The 14,340-nt window shown below is 36.9% G+C and overlaps 1 protein-coding gene across 3 annotated transcripts in view; it reads left to right on the forward strand.

Moving 5' to 3' along the window:
* The window catches only part of LOC127629918 (stAR-related lipid transfer protein 13-like), a 132,340-nt gene that overhangs the window by 59,854 nt on the left and 58,146 nt on the right, over positions 1-14,340 (forward strand). The window lies entirely within an intron of this gene.

The raw sequence follows: 14,340 nt of genomic DNA on the forward strand, positions 1-14,340 counted from the left end.
TAAAATCTTATTTTGAGTGTTGGGTAAATACAATTTTGTTTGTCTTTACACATTTTACAATTTCCTCCAAGAATTGTTGGTCTGCCCAACATTATAAAAGTTTAATAACCATATTTGAAATCGTTCAGTTTAAGATGAAGTTTAAATAGAGGACTGTCCTCCCTGTATTTCACATTCTCTTATATTCAGTCTAACAACTAACCATGTGTCTTCATAGCAATAACAATGATGACGCTATAAAAAAAGACCATAGAGTTAAGGGCACATGTGGTGTAGTATTTCGCATCTTGTGTTTTACTGCAGGGTGGTAGAGACTGCATGATGTCAGCCTACTGCAGGGCCAGATGGCCTGGGATGATCCGTAATGTCCTACACATCTTGTTAGAATGATAGTCTCCAGAAAGACCTCACTTGAAGGCAGTGGAGCATTTAATGATCAGTTCTAAAATGAAAACATGCAATTTCAGTCAAATCACCATAAATGTTATTTAAAGCTGTGTTATGTAATTGATAAGGCTTAACGTTTAATCCATAGAGCAACCAACGTGAATGCATTCTTCTTGGTCATAAAGTTCCTTTAAGCAAATATTTGTGACCCATTTATAAGAGGTAAAACTAACCTGTCTTTTCCAGTTTGGCTCTGTTGATACCACACAAAACCAAGACCAAATCCAAGAAGATGTTTTTCCATGCCCTTGATAGTGTCCAGAAATATTGAGAGACCTTGGAAGATAGAAAAAAAGGTTTGCTGCTATTTGGGTGTTCTGCTAATGTGGACCACCTGTTACACAGACCTCAGATTTGTAAAGTAACAATCCTCAGCTCTAATTATATTAAAGAATAGTTTACCCAAATATGAAAATTCACCCTCATGTCTTTCAAAATCATGTCTTTCTCTGAACACAAAATAAGTTATTTAGCTATCTATAGCAGAATGTCCAAGCTGTTCATTTGCATACAATAAAAGTGAATGGTGACCACTGCTGAGATTTTCAACTCTAAAATTCAGTCGGCCTTACACAAAGTTATTAAACATCTTCCGAAGTCTTGGAATATAGCACACAAGCCATATAGACTACTTTTATGATGCTTTGTATGATGCTCGGACATTATACTAAACATCTCCTTTGGTATTCCATGGAAGAAAGTCATAGGGATTTGGAACAACATGAGGGTCAAGAAATATGACAGAATTGACATTTTGGGTAAACTATCTCTTTAACGTGCCTTTAAGAACCATTAAACAGTTTCAGACAGCTCTGAGGCCATAGAACAAGTTCCTGTTTATAATTGCCACTTTGACCCACCCACCGGCACAACAGGGTCCTATAAACAGAGGTATCACTGCGTCTTGTAAAAGACCATTAGTTCTGATGCAGACCAGCGCCAGACCCCTATGAAGAACACAAGAACAAACAAATCCCTGTTCTCTTTTTGGATTCCTTGACAATATATTAATCGCATGTCCTTTCCCATACTCAGCCTATCACCACAATTTGTTTTGGTCTCTATATTCAAAGAAACTGTATTTATCCTTGTCTAGACATGACAGTTATCAATTGAGAGGCCCCTCTTATGAGCAGATGTAAATTTATAATCCATGTCTTGTGCTATATGACTCTTGAGCAGGACAGGCAAGGTTGACTTGACTTACAAAGCAGATTCCTCAGTTCTCATGTTTAAGAAACGGCAACAGCCAGACATATGGAAAAATACCAACCTGGTCTGATAGTGAAAATGTGACTATATACATTTTTACAAAACTTGTTATACGTGTCTCCAGGTTCAATTCCCTGCAGTTTTGAGGTGAAATGAACATTAGAGGCACTACAACAACTGTGTGTTTTATTCACTTTCACTCAAATCATGACTTTAATAGCTGAATATGACATTATAAATACTTATTTTTCTCTCTAATACCCAGACCCTGCTATTTTATGATATCACACACTTTTACTCAAACATATCTTTTGAAGAAAAAAAAAACTAATTTTATGGTTCTATTACAGCTGTATACACCGATCTACCACAACATTAAAATCACCTGCCTAATATTGTGTAGGTCCCCTCTTGCCCCCAAAACAGCACCAATCCGCATCTCCAGAATAGCTTTCTGAGATGCTATTCTTCTCACCACAATTGTACAGAGCGGTTATTTTGAGTTACCGTAGACTTTGTCAGTTCGAACCTGTCTGGCCATTCTCTGTTGACCTCTCTCAACAAGGCCTTCCCTGGAAAAAATCCCAGGAGATCAGCAGTTACAGAAATACTCAAGCCAGGCCGTCTGGCACCAACAATCATCAATGCGATTATCTAATCAGCCAATCGTGTGGCAGCAGTGCAGTGCATAATATCACGCAGATACAGGTCAGTAGCTTCAGTTAATGTTCACATCAACCATCAGAAAGGGGAAAAATGTGATCTCAGTGATTTGGACCGTGGCATGATTGTTGGTACCAGACGGGATGTTTTGAGTATTTCTGTAACTGCTGATCTCCTGGGATTTTCACGCACAACAGTCTCTAGAATTTACTCTTAGAATGGTGCTTTTTAAGTTCTCAAATATATAAAAAAATGCTAATGTTTAAGTTTAGGCGTTGATTTGGTAGGTATGTTTTTAAATTTTTTTTATTTAAAATATAAATATACATTTTTCTCATTTATATTTATATTTTAAAACATTATTGGTTAGGTTCAGGCAAAAGTTTTAGGTTAGGTAGGTATGTTTGAAAAATAAAATAAAAAGTTTTATCTAAAATTTACCTTAAATCCACGCCTGAACACGACACAATTTGACTTGCTTTTGGCGCCCCCGGCTGGACATTTCACTAGAACACTGCAGTCAAACGTCCACTACACTACGTACATTTTCCACTACATTTTCCACGTCCACTACACTACGTACATTTGGTCATGTTCATGTACATTTCATGAGACCAGGCTGAAAAATACTCAACTCATCTGACCCGCTTTCTATTTTACCCTAGCTGTTTGTCTTTCCTCAAATATGAACAGAACGTTTGACCTCTCCTCCAATAACACTACATGGCCCAACACTGAATAAATAATTTTTTACAAAAAAGGATACACTAAGCCATTCCATTTCATTAATTTTTAATGTCATATTTTGTATATGTCCCATATGTATCAACATGTCCAAAGCAAAGCAAAATGCAAAACAAAAAGCAATTCAAAACCCAACAAAAATTAAAATCATTAAATGCTTAATTCACTCTATTCTTTTTGTGTTCATTAATTCATCCTTAATTCTGATATGCATCTCTATCTGTTCATATTACTGCATCAGTTCTAACTGGAGGGAGTGTGTCATTAAACAAAAAGATGCTTGAGTTGTTAGAGACGTAAACATTTTCAATGTTTGTGTGTGCACTTTGTGCTGTTGAAATGTGGCTTTAACACTTTGGGACTGCACATCCCTCATTCGTCCCCTGTTAAGCACTGGTTTAAGGAAATGCATGGCCTTTTTGTTATGGTAAATATCACCTTGTCAGACCGCCCATCTCACAAAGAGAGACATGACCGAGAGGCAGAGTAAAGAGTGCCCCAGAACTGTCAGACAGAGGCCACTGGTACTGAAGCCAGAACTTGGACAGACAGATCTGGACACAAGGTACCCTTCACTGCTAAGGGTGTTATTCTGCTCTGACAAGGCAAATCCAAAGCCACTGAGCCACTGAATGAAAACAAAGACTTTGGGTGGTTTGAAAGCATCTATTTTCTATTTGGGACACACTGTTCTCACTCATAAGTGGCCTAAAAACACTGAAGATGTGTAGATGAGGTGTTTTTGAGTTTCCATTTTAGTGCTTAATATTATTATATTGAGTGCAAATCTATTTCTATTGGGGGGAAAAAATGCAGTAGAATAAAAAGAAAGTCCCTGTGTCAAAATGATCAATGTGGCCATCAATAAAATAAAATAAAAAAATGGATATGATATATGTAATGTTTATATGTTGCATTCCATGCTTTTTTTCATTTGCCCTTCCAATTCCATCCCTTCCCTTTCTTTTTTTATTTCCCATTTCCTTTCTCTTTTTCTTCCCCTTTTTCTACCCCTTTCCCTTCATCTTTTCTTTTTTCCTTCCCCTTTCCATTTTCCTTTCCTTTCACATCTCTTCCCTTCCTTTCATTTCACTTCTGTTTTTCATACTTTTTCCTTTCAATTTCTCTTTCCTTTCCTTACTGCCTAATGCATATTGCATTTTGCCTTTCCTTTGTAACTGTTCAGTTACATAAACCTTTATGTCTGCCCATACACTCCACTGTGGTCAGTGTCGGCCTCATGGATTTGTTCCCTGCACACTCTTAGCACTAGCCAGCTGCTTTCTCAGGCTCTGGATCTCTTTATTTCATCCAGTTTGGCTAGTGAGGATGACCCCAAACAGCTACAGCCACTCACCATGCGGTCTTGTCTTGTCTCATTCAGTCTCTAAGGAGCTCTCTGTAACCTTTCAAGACAGAAAACATGAGATCTTTTTATTTACTGTGAGATTAAAGAATTATGTCCTTGAAGGATGTATATGTCAGAATTTTCATTTTTGTTTGCACTATCCATTTAAAGGTGTATTTTTTCACAGTTAGAACTATTATGCTGCAAATTAGAGTAGAACAGTAAAAGCTGCCCATTGCTAGACTTTATTATTTTCATCTTGGTTTCCACCACAATGTTCAAAATAGTGTCAAAAGGAATGATTCGCTGGCTGCCATTTAAAGCAAAACAAATAAATACACTTAGATCATTGCTTTCACTGTACATGGTTTCTGACATACCTTTAGTATAGTGTTTTATTAATAATTTGACAGGACAATTATGGATTGCTTGTTTGACTTGACTAATCCAAGTAATTTTTGGTGGCCTAAAGGTTTGTGTAATTGTTTTAGTGACAGACAGGCAGTTGTGGTTTTCGCTTCTCTTGTCTGCTCATAGCCTCGGGTTGGTTGTACTGGATGATAACAATCATTCATAAATGGTTATTCAGAGATCTGTAGTACACCATTTTTCATTTCCTAACAGTTCTCATTTCCTAATGGAAACTGACCTCAGGGATAGTGGTAAAAAAACAAAAAACAGGCATCAAACCAGATGGTTTAGGTTAGTATCATTTTAGCTGCTATAATTTTAAGATTTTTGACCCGAAATGTTATATGGCACCTTCATATATCCATAATGACTATATTAGGGAAAATTAAACTACATTTTTAAACTAAATTTTCTATACTACTCCAGATACTCTAGAATGCACTTGGCAGTGCAAAATAGATTTTGTTAACTTTTGTATGACAAATTGTTTGCTATGTTCCTCATATAACTAAATGTAAATGTAACATTTTCTGAAGAAAAAAAGAACGGTCCTCTACCATCCAAAACTCGCCATCACGATGCTCGAAGGGGTGGTTGCCAGGGCTTTGCTATTTGTCATTTGCTATTCTATGGTGTTCTGGGTGGTTGGTAACGTATTGCTAGTACTGGTTCCTATATGGCTTGGGTCCTTCTTTCAATGTGGCTTTTATAGCGCAAGAACGAGTTCAGTCTGAATAGCCCCTTATAGCAAACCCCACTAATGATTAGTTTTTCCTTGAAAGTTTTCACATTCCTCTCTAAGCACAGTGTCTATGCTGTCTTTCACTTCACAGATGAGGAAATGTTCATGAGATTTATGTTATTACTTGATCTGTTTTAACCTCTCTCTGGTCCCTGGCCCATATCAATGACATCATGAGTTAAAGTTACAGGCAGGTCATCATGTGGCCTGGCAGACCATGCTGCAAAAAGAGCCGCTGCCATGGGGAGAGCATGAAACATTCCACATGTGAAAAATGGCTTGTGGCTTCCTGTGGACTTCCATTGTTGGCACTATCACTTTGGAATTCTATATGCTGGAATTGCTTCTTGGTCTTAATTGCATTTATAGTTTTATAAATCCAGTAGTACCCAGTAATTGTTTTGTGTGTAAGGATTGCTGGACTTGGTTTTGGGTTTAACACTGACAGCAATGCATTATGTGTAGAAAGTAATTTCCACTCTTTAACATTTTCATTTCTGAGTGCGCCATTACATGTCCTTGCGGTAAATTTTACAGTGGATTTCTCAAGAATTCCCCATAATTTGATTAACTCATGCTTGCCAGAGGGTGATTTCCTCTCAAAAGGAGATGCCTTAAAAGGATTGAACAGCCACTAATTTGGATCAGCCCCCTTTGTACAAGTGTTGTCACCTGTGCAATCCTCACAAATTACATGAAATGTTCTGCAAATCCCAGGATTTGTAAGTGCCCAAGAACAATCAAAGCTGCTGGAACATATTCTATTAATTTCTGAGCTTTTCTTAGCTTTGTGTTTTGAAACTCAAGTGAACAAGGTGTAAGCGGCTGTCAGTGTGCAAACCAATCACAATGCTGCTGGCATCAAGTATGTGTGTGTTTGTGCATTCAATTCCTATCATAACTGAGAAACCTAGCCTCTCATATTGTTAGGAATTGCTGAAGCAGGATGTGTAATGGAATTAGGAAGGAACTGATACAAGATTTCAGTGGAAATGAAATTTGTGCCAATGTGCATATACATGTTTGTATAAGAGCCTAACAGGGAAAATGAATATGCCCACTGTGAAAATCTCCAGTGGTCACCTTAAAGCTGAAGAACTTTTTCAGTTAAATATGCAGAAACAACTATAATGAAACCAGGTTAATTGTCTCGAACATTGGAAACACTGTGTCTCTGTGGCTCTATGAAAATTCCTGTTTGTTTCAAGTGACCCGCTTAAACGCCCAACATTGTTACTCAACATATGACGTGAGTTGGGGGCAGGATTATATCTTTGTTTGATAAACTGCAGATTAGGGGCATATTCGGAATGCTGTTTTAAAAACATTGTTTCGTTTTTGCAATTCCATTCGGTTATGCTAGTGTCCCTGAAATAATGTAGTTCAGCTTTAAGGAGCTATTTTACTAAAGGTTTGAAATTGACTACAAATTGCTTACTTTGGTTTACATAATGAAGTTAGGTTAAGTATATATTAATATATATATTAAGTATATTATATTAACTATTTTGTAAGAATGTTGTCTTCTTACAGAATATCAGTTTTGGACCTTCATTGTCATACAGCTTTCAACACTGTTTTTCGTCTTTGTCCTGTTACCTTGACACTAAAATATTGTATGGTGACAATCATTGATTTGGCAATTGTTCTTAAAACTGAAAACATTGTCTTTCTTTCTCATATTCTAAACCATACATTGGACGTAGGATCATGTATCTGTATCTCAAGAATCTGTAGGATTCTTCATATCATTATCTAAACCTGCCTCTCCTCAAGCTTGTGTTCATTTAATGATGAGAGAAAAAAAATAAATCCTACAGCCTGCTGCTGCTTTCTTGTGGTTAACTGCTGATTAAACAATTTGGCTTGGTAATCAAAGAGGAAATGAATGGGAATAAATAGAGTACCTTCACTCAGTTGAGCTCCTCTGTTTTTGTGCTGAACATCTCGCCTGCATTACCTTCTGTTTTCTTTCTTGATAATACACTCCGATTAATTCAGCACATTGTTAGTAACCTGCCTGCTGATATTTAGGAGAGAATATTGTTGGAGAATCAGCTGCCTGTTTTGTTTGGCTTGTCAGGGAAACTGACAACATAAAAATTATGCTAACCAAATAAAATCTTTTGTTGACTGAAATCAGGTGGTAGCCACTTTATTATACATTACATCCAGTTAGCAGACATGCAGCTTGGGTAATTTCCATTAAAATGGGAGTGTGCACATACAGAGCACATACAGTGTTGTTTCTAGAAAACGAATCACAGCCTACGTACTGTACATGCAAATTGGGTAAGAGGGTACATTGTGTGAGTGTGTGTATGAGCATGTGTGTTATAATCCTCTCTGCTAATATATGCCAGGTGGTGGGACTGTAAATGTTTTCCCATGGATTTCTGTGGTTACTTGAGTCCTTTACAGATTCTGACTTGACAGCATTACATGTTTTGTCATACTGCTTGTTTGCAACAGTGAAACAATGGAATTCACAGACCCCCTCTGGCCCCTTTATAATTGCTGTGTTTCCAGACCTCAAACCCCTTTGTGTTCTAGTTAACACAAGTTCACGGAGTAGTTATGTAGATCATGCTTTTTGCACGGCACAATTAGAAGTGACTTGAAAATATTACAGTGTCTGTTAGTACTGCATTATTGCTTTCGTTTGTTCATTCGTTTCTTTGTTTGTTCATTCATTTGCTCATTTGTTATTTGTCTGTTTGTTTGTTTGTGTGTTCATTCAAAATTTTTTTTTTTTTATGTTAGTTTTTCATTCTGTATTTGTTTTGTTGTCCGTTTTAGTTTTTTGTTGATTTGTTTGTTCATTCGTTCATTTAGTTGTTTGGTCGTTCGTTCATTCGTTAGTTTTTTATTTATTCATTAGACTAGATTAACATCTCAGGCTATGCTCAGAATGAATACAAACATACTGTTGAGTCCATTCTGCACATTATATAGACATAATTATTATTATTCTATACTGTAGATTATTATAATTTTTTACTTTTAATATTATAATGTAGTACTGAATTATCATAATTATTTTGAAGATTATATTTGTTTTATATAAAATGTGTATATTTCTATCCTTTTTAATTAATCTTTCCCTAAGGCTTTTATTTTGACACTGAAAGTGCCGCATCAGTGTGGGTTTACAATGTTCTGCATCTGGTGAAACGCTGTCATCTCACTTGTTGTGCCACGTTTGATCTGTACAATCTGTACAATAACTTGTGTGCATGAATTTGCAGTACTTACCTTTCACAATGTATGTGGACTGCTCTAAAAGCATGTAACACGGTTAAAGATGGGCAAGGAGGAGGCGAGAACCGGCTTGACGATATAAACAATAGTTTAATGGTAAACTTAAAAGACAACATAAACACATGATGGACATGTCCGTAAACGGTCTTTCTCTCCCGCGCGACCCTCTGCAGTCGACCTTTATACCTCAGAGGCTTGATTAGCCTAATACGGGACCGGGTGTGTATGATCACGGCCCGGCCCTGCCACAAAGCACTAAAACACAAGCCCTGCGTGTGCACAGAACAGCACGTCACCTGATTATTCTTAAGCGCACAGAGACATGTTTATCTGTCTTAAATGAACACTAATCACATATTACCAAATCGCCATTTTGATGTTATTTTGATCAATTGTGCAGCCATGAAGGATTGTGAAATTTGTCTACTGATATACTCTTAATGACACCTGATGGCTAAATAAAAAGCACATAATAATCATCACGATATTCACAGTATTGCTTAATTTGATATTGTCAGCAAAATCATTGCGCTTATACACTCTCTGTACACATACTCATTCATACACTTACCTAATCAGCCAATTATTTCGCAGCAGTGCAATGCATAAAATCATTCGGATATGGGTCAGGAGCTTTAATGTTCACATCAACCATCAGAAAATTTTTATTTCGGCCGTGGCATGATTGTTGGTGCCAGACGGGCCGGTTCGTGTATTTCTGTAACTTCTCCTGGGATTTTCACGCACAACAGTCTCCACAGTTTACTCCGAATGGTTCCCAAAACAGAAAAACATCCAGTGAGTAACAGTTCTGCAGATGGAAAGCCTTGTTGATGAGAAAGGTCAATGGAGAATTCCCAGACTGGTTCAAGCTGACAGAAATGCTGCGGTAACTCAGATTACCACTCTGTACAATTGTAGTGCGCAGAAGAGCATCTCAGAATGCACAATGCATTGAACCTTGAGGTGGATGGGCTACAATAGCAGAAAACCACATCAGGCACTTTATTAGGACCATACTGTTCCTAATAAAGTGCTCAGTGAATGTATAGTAAATATTCGGTATATCGCCCAGCCCTGGTATGGTAATATGCTATTCCAAACATAGCCTCAGTCACTCATGTCGACATTAGTGTAACAGTGATTTTGCAATAAACCTCAAGATTGTAAACTGACTGCCAACCCTGATGAGGCTTTACACAATGAATCACATTCACACAGTGAACTATTGCTTAAAGGCCTTTCCTCCCCCTCAATCCCCTAATCTAAAAGCTGCAGACATACATCACATGTGTGATTCCTCTGGAAAAATGCAGGCCCAACATGGGAATATTTGCACAGGAAATTTATAGTGCATGTATATGATATGTATATGATATGTATATGTGTGAGTGGGAGAAAAGGGAGAAAAAGGGAGAGAAAGGGCAGTTTGGGGGAATTCCATGCCTTGAATGCATTAGACTGGGAAGCGTGATCCCCCTAGAGGATTCCTAGAGCCTGGCCTGGGACCTCACGGCCAAGTGTGGGGGCCAGTTAGAGTCCAGAAATCAGCTTCTCAACATCTGGCCCTTTTTTACTTCCAGTTGGTCAGTTTGGAGCACAACCATAAGGCCCATAAGGCTCATGGCCAAACAAATAAAACAAGCAATTGAAGATCACATGTAATAAATGTATTCAGCTTGCAATTCATACATATTTATAGTAATGTGGGAACCAAGAGTATATAAAATCAGGGAGGTATACATTTTATATGTACTTTAGCTACCATATTTGTCTTTTCATTTGATCAAATTTCTTTCTTGGAGAAACAACTAAGACATTTAATAGACCTGATTTTTGATTTTCTTTCGTGATTAGTGATGGCTAATTTAGCTCAAGAAAATTATTTTCAGAAGTTTTTTTTTTTTTCATATCAACTGTCACTTTAACCTATAACCTCACAAATAGACCACTCAAACAAGGATCTACCAAAGCTTGTTTGCACCTTAAAGAGCAACAACGTGCACCATATTTACTTTTGCAGCCAAGGATCTTTCACTGTTTTTAGAACAGACAAGAGCTTGATAGGGTCTTGCCAAAAAAAGCAACCCCATTGGGTTTGTGTGGAGAGTCATTCACATTCTGATGGCCACTTCCTGCCATTACATCATTGCTTCCTGTGTGTATCCATCTAAGTGAGCATTATAGAGTAGCCATAATAATGTTCTCCTTGATATTAACAATCTGAATCCTGAGTGTGCAGTAGACAACTTCTTGGCCAAAGTAGAAATGATACTACCGAGTTGGGCCTCAGGACAACAGTTCCGGTGACAAATGTTCACAAATATTACCATGACATTTATTTCCTTGAGGGTCTATTTTTTTATTAATTGAGGTAAACCTGCTCCTAATGGCATCGAAAATCAAAATAAATTGAGATTGACCACTTTACATGTCAATCAGACCATTTCTTCTTGTCTGAGTGGACGGTTTTTAGCCAGAATAAGCTGGAATGAGGGCCAGATTTTATACCGTAGTCAAAAGTCTGGCTATGCATGATTAGGGACTTCTAGCCATGATATCTTCAGAGCACTGTCAGTCTTGTGGCTTCCTGTGAAAGTCTTTGATCATAAACATGACCCACATGACCCCATTACTGAGCACAGGACCAGACAGCGAGTAAAGGCTTGTGTTAAAAAGCTCAAATATTTTTAAACGAGGAATTTCCGCATTTGAAAGTCCATGTGGTTTCAATTCCATACCTTGATGTTGGTGAGAATGAAGAGACACCAGCTTGGCTACTGTGCAAATGTGCTGCTTGGCAGAAGTCCACTGACTCTGAGTTTTGTTGATGCTAGCGCTCAACCATCTGTATGACATATATATTCTCCCTGGCAAAAGTCACTGGCTTGCTCTGTAATTTTGTCAAACAAATTATTCAGTTACTTCATATGAGCAATCATGTATCCACATCTGTAAGAACATCTGGGTTGAAGCATTGCGTTCACAATATCCATCTAAATTTTAATCTCTTCGATGAGTTTATTCAGTTAGACATTTGGAATAGTTACTGTATGAACATCAAGTTGTATTGTTCTGCATGAATCAGTGACTTGATGCAATCTGGTTATTGCATTGTACATTGCTTAAAATGCTGTGTGACAGCAAGGAAAGAAGACACATTAAGTATTTTCAGTATTTTAACATTCAATATTTTAAGACAGCGAGGCAGAGTCAGGGTCGCCATGCACCAATTTGTACTTTTTGTTTTTGAGGCGGCACCAATGATAATCCTGCCTCACTAAATGCAAATAAGAATAAAAAATTACCTTTTGACAACTTAGTTTGAATAGTTTTCATCTAGCTTGCAAGGGGACCTTGATTCAAATCTCGAAAATTCAAATAATTAGTTTTTTAATAAACCAAGCAAAATTGCAACGAAATTTGACAGTTAATGCATTTTTGTTCTATGGAAAAGTTCAGCTTTGGCATTTTGATAATAGCTTTTTAGGTAACACTTTACCATAATGTTGTATTCAGTAATGCTATTTAACTACAATAGTTAACTTTAATCAACAACATCAGCATTAGCATTAAACACTTTTTTCTTTGCAGTAATCACACTGCTTACTTATCAAAAACACAAATAATTGTTTTGGAAGTTGTTTTCAAAATCCACTTCAAAGACATCAAGGTTGTGCTGATCACTATGGATGGGTATTGATACAGATTTACCTATTTGCTTCCGATTCACAAGCTTTCATTTTGATTCGGATTTCGATTGGATATAATTTCATATGGGTATATTTGAATTTTGCTTACATATGAAAGACATTATCTCCCAGCTAATGATTTTTATTATACAAGGGACCTTTTAACTTGGTAAATTATGAAAAATATACATTTTACAAATGATATTTTATTTGTTTTTCATCATTTGTCACATTTGAACTTTTTAAAAATTTACAAATCCATGTATTCCAACAATAAACTTGATATTATATTTTATGTGTCATATTTTGTTATATGTTTATTGTTTAAAGCATCATTTTTACTATTTACAAGTATTTACATTGATTTGTACAATATGTGATAAAATCGTTACTGCCCCTTTAAGAAAACCGACAGTTTTGTTTAGAGCATCTGTAAATGAGTGCATGTTAATAAGAGAGGACTCAATTGGCCTTTTAACCTCGCCAGTGATATTCTTGATTAGAATTAAATTTAACATTTTTGTTGTTTTTGATCAACAATTGACAAGAGACGTTATTCAATAACAAATTAATTGTGTGGATCTCGTCTATGGACACATATTACACGTAACAAGTCAAATCAACACTGATTAATGGTAATCTGAACATTTACCAACCAGTGGCTAATCACAGATAGAGAGTTGCACATATTAGTAGAAGATCGTCCTCCTTCAAAATAAAGATTGCGAATGCATTAGAAAAGAGATATTTTTACCCAGTCCTACTGACCACTGCTACTTATTTTGCTCCATGGCCTGGTCATATAATGGAAAGACTTTGCTGAAGTTTAAAGTGATGAGTTTTAGAGATCAGCTGCTGACAGACAGGAGATCAAGGGCTCAGAACAGCCAGCTGGAGCACTAATGGAATGAGACAGTTGCCGAAGTGCACAGACAGGACCTGACTTTGCAGTATTAAACGTCCAGCAGTCTATGTGTTAGACAAATGACTCTGAGAATAGCAAGCTGTAGGTCATCAGTTCGGTGGACTCCATCAGTGTATGTGAGCAAAAGCATTTTTCATTGACTCCGTTCTAACTCCACTCTGGAGTTTTTCATTAAATAGATATTCCATATTCATACATCACATTCATGCATCATTTATTTTCACTAAACATTTCAGAATTTTGATCACTGTCCCAATAACATTTAAAAAATATAACCTTCCTTCTTGTGGTTTACAGACGAAAGCTCTCTTCTCTCTTTGTGTATTTTGAAACAAGTCAGATTGCCATGCTCACCAATGCCTTCTCTCCGCTTAAGTGGTCAGACAGTCGTATCGCCAAGCCAGGCATTCCATTGCAGATCTCACAAGAGGGAAAATGTTTGGCCCTGACCTTTGACACGTAAGCTGAGGCACAGCAGAAGACCTCCATGTTCTCTTGAGAGGTTTTTTTTCCTATCCAATGACTCAATTAGTGAATAAAGCTCAGACACATTAACACATTAGGGCAACACGCCTACCTGTTCCCTTGTAAATAGACACATATATGCAGTAGGACTGGAGAGGTTAGCACTGCTCTGAATGATCTCAAACTAGAGGACAAGTGCTCTGCTGTTTCACACTAAATAAATTTAAAACATTTATTTCAATAACAAATGCAGGATCCAAGGTAAAAGACCCTGATATACTTTACTGTCAGTTTACGATCTCCAATAATAAAATATATATATTTACCCACATATATTTTTTAAATGTTTTTTTTTTTTTTTTGGTGTGCAAAACGTATTTTTGATCAAAACCAAAGAAAACAAGTTTTAAAGAGAGTAGGCTACATCACA

The sequence above is a fragment of the Xyrauchen texanus genome, chromosome 36 (genome assembly GCF_025860055.1).
Source record: "Xyrauchen texanus isolate HMW12.3.18 chromosome 36, RBS_HiC_50CHRs, whole genome shotgun sequence".
NCBI classification, from domain to species: domain Eukaryota; kingdom Metazoa; phylum Chordata; class Actinopteri; order Cypriniformes; family Catostomidae; genus Xyrauchen; species Xyrauchen texanus.